A 12,535-nucleotide genomic window follows, 5' to 3' on the forward strand; every position below is an offset into this window, starting at 1 on the left:
AGCTGTTTGGGGACCGCTGGGTTTTTAAAAGGCCACTTACGAGCTTTAACACTGCGCTGGGGGAGAGGGAAAGGAGAAGGGGGGTCAGGGAGGGGTGGTTGCGTTGACTGCTTAGGACTTAAAGCTGTAAAACTCTTCTTCCCTCTCTCATTGCTGGGACATTTTTATTGGCGAGATGAAGGGAGACAGAGCACAGCTCCACAACTTGCTCTTCTTCTAGAGGTTAATGACCCAGTTAGCAGCTCTTGGCTGCATTTCCCGACATTTTGCAGACATCAAGACCCGTCTCCCTGCCAAGTACATTCTGTTCCCTGGAGCTCGGCCAATGCATCTCAGATTACTATGTAATGCGACAAAGAGGGAGAGCTGGAGGTGAGGGTGGGGGCTGGAGGGGAGATATGGGAGCCGTTGGGGAAGGGGCAGGAGAGGGTGGGAGAAGGGGAAACACCACTTCTAAATTTAACAGCTAAGATGGAAATGAAGCTCCCAAGGTGCTTATTTGCTGGATAAAACGTGAATCCCGGGATGAATTGGAGTGATGCTTCTGGGAAACAGATGCAATCAGCAAATAATTCCCCCCTAGGGACTATGCAGGCCTGTGCTTCCTGGATCTGCTGACAGTCAGGCTCTGCTTCTGATGCCCTTGTGCCCAGGACAAATACTGCTGGGGAACTGGGGCTGCTTTCCTGAATGACAGTCCAGGATCCCAAGAGGGACAGGGGCTTAGACAGGAAAATGGGGAATGGGGGGATTGAAGAGGATGAAGTTCCTGCATGGTGTTTTATGTATCTTTTTGCACCCAGAGCACATGATGCTGCTCAGGCACTGTGCTTGGCGAGCCTGGTGCTCCAGATCCCGACACTTTCACAGTAAAGGAAGCAAGGTCAGTCCATGGGGAAGGCTCTCCTGGCTGTCGTTGAACTTGTGGCTTGCAGAGGGGCTGAGCTGCCAAACTGGCTGGTAGCTGGTGCTTGCCATTGTTAGAAACCAACTGGATCCCGCACTCCACACATGCCCTCAAGCCTTTCCCCAGTGACCAGTCTGGTGTCCTCTCCCGAGCCATGCTGGGATCTTCCCCTGTAGCTCTGAGGAGATTCCGTGGCCATAATATGCACTACAATGCCCTTGGCCCTTGTAAACCTTTCCTCACAGGCTTCATGTGCCACGTTTCTGATTAAAACCACATTGTTTTCTAGTTGTTTCTTTGAACCAGAGACCCTCACAATGTTGACAGTGTTGACAATTAATCTTGGGGTCCTGACCTGAGAGGAATTCTTGCAATCCCTCTTCTCCCAGGCTGGCATCTCTGTTACAGTTTTCCCATGCTACCTAGGTGCATTATCTCCTACTAATTCAGCTCTGGACATTTGGGAACCTTCTCTTCAGAGCTGTTTTAAAACCCCTCCAGCCAGACCTGCAGACCCATCTGCCCTGGGCTGCTGCACCACTCTGATGATGTGCCACAAGCCTTTCTCCACTCAGGGCACAGTTTCTGGCACATGGTCATGCCAGTTCTCAGCCCAAACCTTCTCCAGGTTTGGGGTTTCTTTCCCTCCCACCTCCTACACTTGTGTCAGCTCCACATGGTCTGAGCATATTGCTCATAGACACCCCAGCTGTGGGCACCTCTGCCTGAGTCCTACACTGATGTAGGAGCTCATCCAGTTCCACTCTTGCTGGGACATAGCCATGGTCCCAGTTCCAGCCCATTCCCTCTGCTGTTCTGCCATATCTGCCTGCTCCCACTTTGTCTTTCTTGGTCCAGCCTGGCCTCTGGGGCACAGGGTGTGTGGGGTCCCCTCTCCTGCTGCTGGCCATTGCCTGCCTGAGCCTCCTGGCACAGCTCTCGTGCAAGGAGATGTGCTGGGAAATGAGCCTTGAGAGTCACCTCTGACCAAGGGGTGGGGGCAGGCTCAGGAGCAGTGTGTGAAGGTGGGACCCCAGTGAGCAAAGCAGGAGGCCTGGGGAGAGCTCAGGGGGCTGACTCACACAAGGTGTCAGAGCCTGCTCACAGGACCTGAGATACCCCACAGCCTGGCCCATGCCAGCCTGCAAGCACAGTCAGGCAGGGTTGGCTCCCAGAGCTGAGAGAAAGGGTTGTTCCCCAGCACTGCACCAGGTCATGCACCAGGCCGAGGATCTGCTCCCCCCTTCAGAGATGGTTGGATGGAGCCAGGCTTCCAGGCAGCACCTCAGGGCTCCCACCCTGTTCCACAGGCTGGAGAGACCCCTTTGTGCCATCCCTCAGGATGCTGCCTTGTGAAATGGGAAGAGAAGAAACACCAGAGGTCTGCCTCAATGGGACTGCTTATCTCCCTGGAGCAGAGCCCTCCCTCCTCTTCAGGAATTATTTCCTTGAAAGACACAAACCAGCACAAAACTGCCTCTTGCTCAGCTCCATCTGCCACGTGGGGGTTGGATGCTGGGAGGCCACGGTTGCTCACTGCATTTGCCAGACAGACATGGCTTTAGGAGGATTTTTCACTATGTACAGCCTAAAGAAGAGATGAGTTGGGTTTACCTGTACCAGGAGGTGCTCAGGAAAGTCCTGGAAAAAAAAGAAGAGTGTTTTTATGGAGAACAGGTTCCTCAAAAACCACAATGAATGCCAGCATCTAAAAATCTGGCACTGCATCATTTCACTGCTGAGCATCTGTCCTCGAGGCCAGCCCCACAGACAGAAAGTCATCAGGGGCCAAAGCATCCTTTGAAACACAAGCCTTGGCTAACCACAAACATGCAACCCTCCTGACTTCTAAGCCACATGTCAGCCTCTCCAAAGGATGAGAAGGTTCAGACACAGTCCTGTGATGTAGGACAGTTGGGAGGAGGGCAGAGGTTGAGGAAGGAAGGAGCTCTTCCTCCTCAGGAGGAGCTGGGTAGAGGCATACACCAGGCATACCCCAAGTCTCAATTTTCCAGCAAAGTCATCCCAATCCTCTTTATGTGGCTCCTGTCCTTCCCCAGCAGATGCCCAGTATGGAGATGAGCCCACCTCACACACTGTGCTTGATGCTGCACAAACCCAGCCTGCAGTGATGGTCCTGGCCCCACACCCCTGATATTCAACTGCCCAGCAGAGCTGCTACAAGTCAACAATGCCCAGCCAGCATGGAGGGCACAGATGTGCAAATGGGGAAAAACCTGCCAGAGGCATCTCAGCATCTGGTACAATGCTAAGAAGACTTGGGTTGGGAGAATTATGGTTTAAGTATTTCTATTACCCATGCCAGATGAAGTGTTTGAGCTCCTATCAGGGTAAATAATAGCAGGTAGGTGACTGTTAAGTTCACAATGCTTTTTTTCCACCCTTCCCTTTCCCCACAGATCTGTGCTGGAGTAGAAATCATGGCAGTAAAGAAGCATCAAGGCCAACACATATAAAATGTTCCAGTCCTATTTGTGGGGCAGGGTGAGCCAGGCATGCACTAGCTGGGCCCTCCATGTCACTTGTAGTACGGAAGTAGGGACATGAGTAGGGAAGCTCATCCCAAAAGCTGACACTTTTTGCTGTTTCAGGAGACCAGCAAAGACCTCATTTCTGTTTCAATTGGCTCTTGAATTTACCAACTCACAGAAACCATCAGGCAGTTTTTTATGCAAACTACAGCCAGTCCAGGCTCAATTCCTCACCTTTTAACATCACCCCCAGATCCACCTGCCTCAGGGAGAAGTAACCCAAGTTGAGCACAGCTCATTAGTCCAGTGTGGGCAGGGCAGAAAACAGTAAGCTGAAAGTGCAGCAAGGAGGATTTAACTTTGGCCCATCTCTAACTGTTTTAAATAACAAACACAGTTAAGCACTGAAATCATTGCCTAGGGGGTCTGTGAGGTCTGTGTACTCAAATGCTTTCAGGAACAGGACAGAGGCAAACATCTGTCTGAGCTAGCTTGGGTCCAGCTGATTCGATGTTGTGGTAGGGTATGGACCAGGTGAACTCTAATGCATTGGCTTTTCCCATCCCAGTTTCCAGATGTGTTTGTTCAGCTCCTCTCTGTCACATGCTGACCCCTCCCTGTGTGTTCACAGGATGTGTGGCACACTGCTGAGCCTGGTGCTGAGCACATTGGGCTGACTTGTGAAATCATATTTTCCTTGAAATTAGGATGAGTTGTGAGATATACATAAATGTATAGAATAGCAGAGAATATTTATTAGGGTTGAAATTAACATTGATTGATTTGATTTTTGCTGATTAGGTAATTATGAGAACTAAAGGGGTAATCACCTTTTCAACGAGGAAATGAAACAATCATCCAAGCTAGACAAGTCCTGAGTTTCTAATTTGAGCAGGAAAAAAAAAAAAAAGAAAGCTACAGGTGAAGAGGAAAGAGCAATATCTGTGCCCTGTTGCCTTTTGCTCTTGAAGCAGACATGGACTGGGACTTTTCCCTCCATGGTCATCTCAGTTTTATCCATCCATATATCTTGGGAGATGGACTGAGGAGAGATGCAAGGGTTAGCTTGGGGAAAGCAGTGCAAGGTGCAGATTTTGGCTTAGTTCACACCCAGAGGAGGAAGAAGCCTTTCCTGCCCTTCTCCACCTCACCAGAAGTATGAACAGTTCTGTCAAGTCACTGACAGCTGAAATGAGCCTCAGAGGAGCAAGTCCAGCCTCACTACCCTCCCTAGACAGGTCTCTTGCACACCTGCATCCCCCCAGGGGCCCTGTCCCCCAGACTGACCCCCAGACTGGTTCACTGGATGTTTGGGATATCTCCAGGCCTCATGTCTTGGTGCTCTGGGACTTCTTCCCCAGTCAGCAACAGGAGAAAAGGCCACCAAGGGCAGACCTTGGCCTCATGCCCCGTGCCCAGCAATTGCCACCCCTTGTTGCCTTGTGTAGGGCTTGGACACCCATCCAAGTGCCACGATCCCTTGTTCCCACCTGGGTCATAATGGAAACCAGGATGAAGGGACACTCTGGAAAGCCAGCTACCATCAGTCCCTTGAAAACAAAACAAACAAAGGCCTTTTCTCAGCTGCAGTGGCATGAACAGAGCTTAGTCCCCCTGGCTGCTCCAGGATGTGGCAGAGATATATCAGGGAAGAGCAGCTGTCAGCATGGATGTGCCTAAAATTAGCTCAAAGAGAAGGTTTCCTCCATTTATTTATTTATTTGCTCCTTAAAAGGTCCCTTCTCATTAGATGCAAATTCAGCACAAAAGCTTCAAGCCAGTACAAAGGCACTGCTAATATTTTTCAATTACACTGAGAGGAAGGTCACAGCACTTTGTGTTTGAATTTCTACTTGGCATAGAAGCTGTGGCAAAGGGGAGACTCTTTGGAGATTTGGCTAAAGGAATGTATTTGGAAGAGCTGCACCACGTGCAGCAGTTTCAGCTGGTGAGCTGGTATGCTGGAGACCAGTGTGTCACTTCTTTGAGGTTTTAGGTGCCCCAGGAAGAAATAATGGAGAATGGGTCTCTAACCTTAATTTATTTCCTTTCAGATATACACACACTCCCTTCCAAGAGGTTTTTTATTATACATTATGGCATCTGCTTTCATCTGTTTGCCAGCTTATGCTTACCATCCATCTTTCCCATCCTCTGATAATTCCAGGACTCCCTCATCAATTTCACTCCCTCAGACTGTAGGGGAAGAAAGGGAGTGGAAAAATCTTAGAGATACTAGATTCCAGCAAGTGTTTTGTCAAAGTAAATTACCTCAATAAGGCCTTTTGTAAGCAAAAGACTGGAGAAAGAGTTCCCTCCTTCTTAGAAAAGAATCCACATATGGCATAGATCCATAGGAAAGCAGGCTTGATCACTTCTGCTGCTCAAGGGACCATCTGTTAATTATAGAACTCACAGAACTTCATCTCATCACCTCTGTTTGGCTCATGACCCAGAGACTGAAATGGAAATACCTATACAGACATTTAGAAGAACTGAAAAATAATAAAAAAGAAATCTAGGGAAAAAAACAACCCCAAATTTCTTTTAAAGTACCTAGTCCATCCCACACATCTCAGAAAAATACCTTAATATTTCTTTGTGCACACCCCTGGAATGGGCTTTTCAGGACACAAGTGTGCCTTCAAACTCCTCCTGACACCTTGCTCTGCAGTGACCCACAGACATCCAGGAGCTGACTCCTGAGGTTGCTGCCTTTGTGCAGACTTGCTGCTCTCCCAGCTGCCTTCCCTTGCTGCCTTTCATTTCCTACTCTGCTTACCGTATTTTTTGAGGTGAGGAATTGCCATCACCATTGCAGGGAGGTGCCGGGCAAGCCTGGGGCAGGGGGCTGCTCCTGCAGCGTGGAGAGGTGATGAATGAAGTGAGCAGTGAGTGGCAGCAGCACCTGCACACAGTCATGCTATAATGCAACATTTCTGGTGTAGCCTGGTCAAGTTATGCCACAATCTTTGTCTTCTGCCTCTAAAAGTATTTGGACCCAAGTCTGTGATTTGTACAAACAGGGGAGGCCGTGCACCACAACTCTGTGCTACTGGAGCATAAATCATAGGTGGGCTGGAGCACTGGCTCTGAGCAAGCCATTCCATCTATAGCCAATCTCCATATTCAAGGTCCAGGAGCAGAGTTTCCAGACTGCAGCTTCAATGTTTTCTGATCTACCAAGTCAATTGAATGCACATGCAAGCTGGATCTTGAGATTTTATGGCTTTTTAATGAGAATGTGAGAACTATTAACACTTTGCATAAGCTCTTCCCTAGAGACAGCAATCCTGTTCAGGGTTAAAGGCCTGCTAGAGCTACCTGCTTACCACATCTTTATCCTCTTGTCCAGGAAAGTACATCAGGGAGCAGAAAGTCAAGCATCTCAGAGTACATCTGGCTTAAAAGACCAGCCCCCCTGCCTCATATCGCTCATCCGTCTGCTCTGATGGCATCAATGTTGCTCTGCACAGCACTGCAAGTACTGCTGATTGCAGAGCAGCAGCAGGAAGATGGGAATCATTAAAGCAACTCAGCCAAAGCCCTGTAATTAATTAGTTAGAAAAGCATCTTGGCGTTATTAGAGAGGCCTCAGCAGAGGAAGCGACACCTCTGTTCTAACAGATTCACCTTCCGCCAGAGCTGCTGCTGTGATGTTTGACATTGTGCTGGTGTAAACAGAAATTAGAAGTCAGTGTGACAGGGAGAGGAGCCACTGGCAGGCTGTGCCCTTGTCCAGGGCTGTGCTCTGTGCCAGGAGGTTTCTGTGCTTTGCTCGTAGGCAGAAATCAGATCCTGGAAAAAGCTCAGGTAGGGATGATTGCTGCTCAACCAGGAGACCCTGATTTCTGCTGGGATTAAAAGCAAACCCAGATTTCCCAGGGTACTGAACATGAAGCTGGTTATCCAGGTGTTTGTGATTATAAACAGCTAAATGTACACAGAAATGCCACCCAAGACTCCCGGAACTGGTGTCTCCTGGGATCTAGACACATGCAGGATGCTGCTGTCCCTGGCAAACATGCACAGTTTAGCTGCATGGAGAACTGGGCCATGCTCAGAACTGCATATTCATGGCATGCAAATGTTACGCTATTGCAAACTCCCACAGCTGCCATCAGCACACAGTACCATGGCTGTGAGCCCCAGAGATGGAGTAACATCCTGTGGGGAGCAGCAGGAGGCTGCAAGATCTATGTGTTGCTGAAAATAAGAGCATCAAAAGGAAAATGGAAACATAAGACTAAAATAGTCAGGATTTGTTTAAGGAGTCTTAATTTCCTCTGGGGCAGGAGGCTGGGCAGTGTGGCTGGTCCACAGGGCGAGGAGGAGGTGGTAAGAGGCTTGGCTCTCCCACTGACCTGCCGTCATACCTTTGGCAATTCTTTTTTTTTTTACCATGGGCTAATTTTGCCCTTTCCCCACTTGGTGCTGTCAGCCTCTAGGAATTCATAAGTCTTGATTTGGGCCTCCAAAAACCATGATTTTGGCTTAAAAATCCAGAGCTATAAGCATGTATGTATGAATTACGTGCCTTTTTGAGTGGCCTTGTGGTTTCTGACTCTTTACGGATCATATTTCCAACCGAGCAGGTCAGATTTTTTTATTATTATTATTATTATTTTAAATGAAAGCCAAGAATTTCACATAAACACAGGGCACTGGCAGCTTGAGTTGGCAGCACTGCCTGCTCTTCATGTGTCCTGCCTGCTTAGACAGGGAGCATCTGAGGCATGGGCTGTCACTGGCCCTGTCTGCAGAGCGTCAAGCAAAACCTCCCCAGTTTCAGCTGGCATCCTGAACTTCCCCAGGGCAACTGAGAAAAACCAGCCATTCCCCAGATGTTTCCAGTGAGGGCAGTAGTTGGGATAACTCCTGAGTTTGGCCTGCATTAGAGCACATGTAAGCAGCAGATTGGAAGTGACCAAAAATCTACTCCTGAGGTAGATTTTTGGTGCATCCTATTTTGGCCCTGCTGGTGCAGCCTTGCCAAGGTGCTTTAAGTGTTCTTCAAAGCAGCAGAAAGACTAAGCTCTGAGAACTCGTCTGTGCATGCATTTGCTGTTCTCTCTGCTGAGTTTCAGATGAGGTCCTGGGCATACTCTGGGCAGAGGTTTGAGAGGAAGATTGAGCTGCATTGCTCATCCCACTATGAGCAAAAAACTCCAATCCCCATGTTTTACCTTGCAGATGTGTGGATATACCATGGGAAGCTCCCTGTCTGTACAGCTGTCACCAGCTCTGCAATAACAAGAAACATGGCTTTGGCTCTCAGCTCTGAAGCTCATCTCTCCATTCTAAAGTGAAGATGTTCTCTGAATAAATGAACAAACTGAGATCTTCAAATGAACAACAGATTCTTCCTCAGGTCAACTTTGCAGAGAAAGCAAATATTTCAGGAGAGTATGGTTAGTGCTCATAGCTCTCTGGAGCCAGCCTGCTAACTCCTCTGCGGTGGCTGTAAATCTGATGGTGGTTCAGCTGAAGGACCTCACAGATGCTATTTCAGGCTGATATAATGTACCATAAATGGGATTGAAAGCACCCATCCATAGCAGACAAAGCCTTTCTGGTTCATTCAAACACCGAGGAAACCGACCATTGTGTATATGCACAGTTGGGATCCATCCAAAAGTGAGTGGTAGCCAAAAGAATTTACACGTTCCCTGGCTGGGGAACATGTTGATTTCAGAAGGCAGCAAAGGTAACACAAGGATACAGGGAGACTCCCTTGCCTGGCATTTAGTATTTGAATCTCATCCTTTGACTCACCATAAAAGGGAAGAGTCCCAGAAGGACAGAAGAGCCCCCATCACAAATGATATTCCTCATTTAGAGGCAACAAGGTGTTTGGTCTCCATGGGATGGCAAGAAAACAGGACTTGCTCTTGGGGTCTCTGGCTGAATTTTAGGGGGTGCCTATCTAGCTGATATGAGACATCACTAAACATAATATCACAATCAGCTTGTGGAATGCATTTCTATAAAGCCCTGCAGAGAACCAAAGGGGTCCAGAAAGGTTTTTGTGGGGGGGGGGGCAATTCTTCAACTGTCAGTACAGGAACAGCCATCAGCTCCCTGTGTATTGAGAGAGGTTAAAAGCAATCACTTAACCCCAAATGAGCACAATGGCAGGGGGAGCCTGTCTTCAATGCCTGAGAATATATCTAATTAACGGGGTCAGGAAAGGGTCCCCTGGGGCAGATGGCCACACCAGGGGTACACAGGGTGCCCTGGGAAGCTGTGCTCCGGCGCTGGTCCCACGTGGGCCACAGAACCAGAGGGATGCGTGGTCTGATCCTCCCTGGCAGTTTCTGTGCAAAATGGGGCCAACTTGCTGGGAAGCTTCCCACTCCCAAGGAGGGAAGAGGTGGGCTGCGAGTTTAACAAACATTTTGGTATTTGGAAGTCATTCCCAGCTCTCATTTAACACACAGACTGCATTTCCCGTTGCTAACTGGCAGCAAAGAGCTCATCAACATTTAAATAAGAGGCTTGTTAATGCCAGCGTGAGGCAGGTTTGCATGCCAAGGCTGGCTAAGGTTTCTTGCCAAGGATTTTCTAAGAGAGAATTTCTCTAGGAAACTCCTTTAAAAGGAATAATTCACTACTGGTTAAAGAGAGCTAGGGCTTAATTTGAAGAGGTGCTGAGCTGGTTAAGTCAAATGGATGGTGCGAGAGCTGAAAGCCTGTGAAAATCAGACTCCAGCTTTTAAATCAATTAACTGAAGAATGGCATGTGGAGTTTTGCAACTGATTATGCTTTCTGCAATGCCATAACTGAAGGAAAAAAAGGCTACACGTGACCTTTTCCTTGAGTGTCACTGACTTGCCCATGGTAAATACACTCAGGTGGGGCTTTAAATGCACCTGTTACCTGAGTGTGGGAATATAAGGCTTTCCAAATGGTTCAATGCGCCTTAGTGCAAGGAGGATGTGCAATATTTGGCTCTGTTTCTAGATCCCAAATGAGTCCTGTAAATTAAAATGCATTTTTACTCTGGGACTTTGTTTTGATCCTTCCATATGGAGACAAAGTCCTTATCCCAGAGCTACTGGAGAGGAAGGGTGGCAGTTTTGGCAAAGCTGGAGGGTCCTGTGCTATATGTCTCTATAGCATGGTTTATTGCCTCTCCTTGTTCCGTCACAGAACAGGAGTAATGTCCATGGTGTCGGAATGTGCACATGGTAATTGGCTTTTGCTGTAATTAAATGCCTGGGTGCCAGCGTTTAATCAGCCGCCAAAGCCGTTTATTGCCTCATATACGGCTGCACCACCAGCATTACCCCTTAATTAGTTGCTGAAATAGTGATGATTTAGCAGCGTCTTTATATTTATACTTTAAGACAGCAGATTCAGTCCAACACCAACAATATGGCAAGATAAAAAAGCAGACCATTCTGCTATGCAATGATTTAGCTTTATTTATTTTTCCTTACCTCATGGAAAACAGTGTCATGTGTAACTCCTGGTGACACCACACTGGAGGTGGTTAGCACTTGGAAAGCAGTTGCTGTGCCTCTGCTCTGCTCCAAGGCTGACCTTGTGTATTTTCAGTGGGTTCAGTATCCATAAAACATTGTTCCCAAAAACTCTCAGCAGTTTAGAAGAGTAGGCTTCACCCCCTTTGACTCACCGTTACCAGGACTGCCTGGTTGGGCAGACCAGAGGCAGAGAGCTCCCAGTCTTCCTCACAGGAGCTCCCAGGAAAGAAACTCCTTGGTGTCACTGGAGTAGTGGCACTTTGTTTTGCAGGACCCTGGCAGGTTGTGACATGTGACACTGACAGTAGCAGCAATTCTCCTGACAGCCCCACCCAAACTCTTCCCTCTTTTCCCCGCTTGTTTTTGCAGCCGTGGTGGTGCTGTGTGGTGCAGCCACTTGTATTTTGGGGGGAATGGAGCAGTGAAAGGGCTCACTCACTTGTCCATTCATCTTCTCCATTTCAGTTGTCTGAAAGGAAGAGGTCTGGTCTGATCTTTCTGTGTCCCTTGGCAGTTAATGGCATGAGAGAAACCCCTCCAGAAAGCAGTTCACCCTGCCATGAAGAAGCTGCCAAAGCTTTGTTGGAGGAATGGCCCTTTGGAAGTGTCCATCTCTCACAGAGGGAGTCCTGCTGCTCTCTTGCATTGGGCTCTTTCCTTCCAAACTATTATTCCAACCCTTCCCAGGACACCAATACAGCCTGCTAAAACCAGCACTGGGGACAGATTTATCAGCCTTCCAGGTTTATTTTCTGCTTTGAAAACCCGTGAAGAAGCTCAGGAAGCCTCTGAAATCTTCTCAAAATTGACTAGAAAGCAAAATAGAACTCCCTTTTTGACACAGAAGTCATACAGGAGGTTAGCGTAGATAAACATCAGGATAAACATTCCAGACCCACCTTTCTTCAAAGCCAGGTGGTTAAATCTCCAGTAGCCACAGCTGGAGACAGCCATTGCACCAGGAGAACACAGGGGTACAACTGCTTTTCATCTGACCAGGAATGTCACCAACAGAGCCAAACAGCCTCCTCTGCCTCCATCCCTCCCTTAGCCCCGGGACAGCTCCCATTGGCACCTGGATTTTAGATACACTTCACGCCCAAAGCTTCCATTGTCTTCAAAGGATTCTGGTAGCCTTTGATTGCAAAAAAAGCAGTGCCAAACTATGGAATTAATAGCTCCCCCACCCTTGGCCCTCGCCTCTGGCCCCTGGCCTGCTAATGCATTTTGATTTGTGTGTGGACAACGTATCCCTGGAACTTTTCCATCGTAACAAGTTTAGGAAAAAGTACCTTGTGCTATAAAGGAAGTAATAATATCGAGTTTGGAAAACTATACAGCAGTTTGAATAGACTTGAAAGCCCACACCATCACACTCCCTTTACTGCCAAGACAAAGCCTGTCAGCCTCCCGTGTCCTGTAGGAACAAGCTGCAGTTTGTCCTTTCCTGAGGGAGAACACAGGCCCTTCCTAAAGTCCCCTGGGGAAGGGGAGGAGGAGCTGGGAGGGAGGCTGCTGCCTGCGCCTCCTTCCATGGCTGACAAAGCATCCCCTGACAATACATAACCTACTAAAGAAGTCCTTCATTTTCCCTGGTGGTGGGAAAGTAAGGATGGGATTTAATTTACAGCCAAGAATATTTGGCCTG

The sequence above is a fragment of the Agelaius tricolor genome, unplaced genomic scaffold (genome assembly GCF_023055355.1).
Source record: "Agelaius tricolor isolate 1412-34295 unplaced genomic scaffold, bAgeTri1.0.p SCAF_12, whole genome shotgun sequence".
NCBI lineage: Eukaryota > Metazoa > Chordata > Aves > Passeriformes > Icteridae > Agelaius > Agelaius tricolor.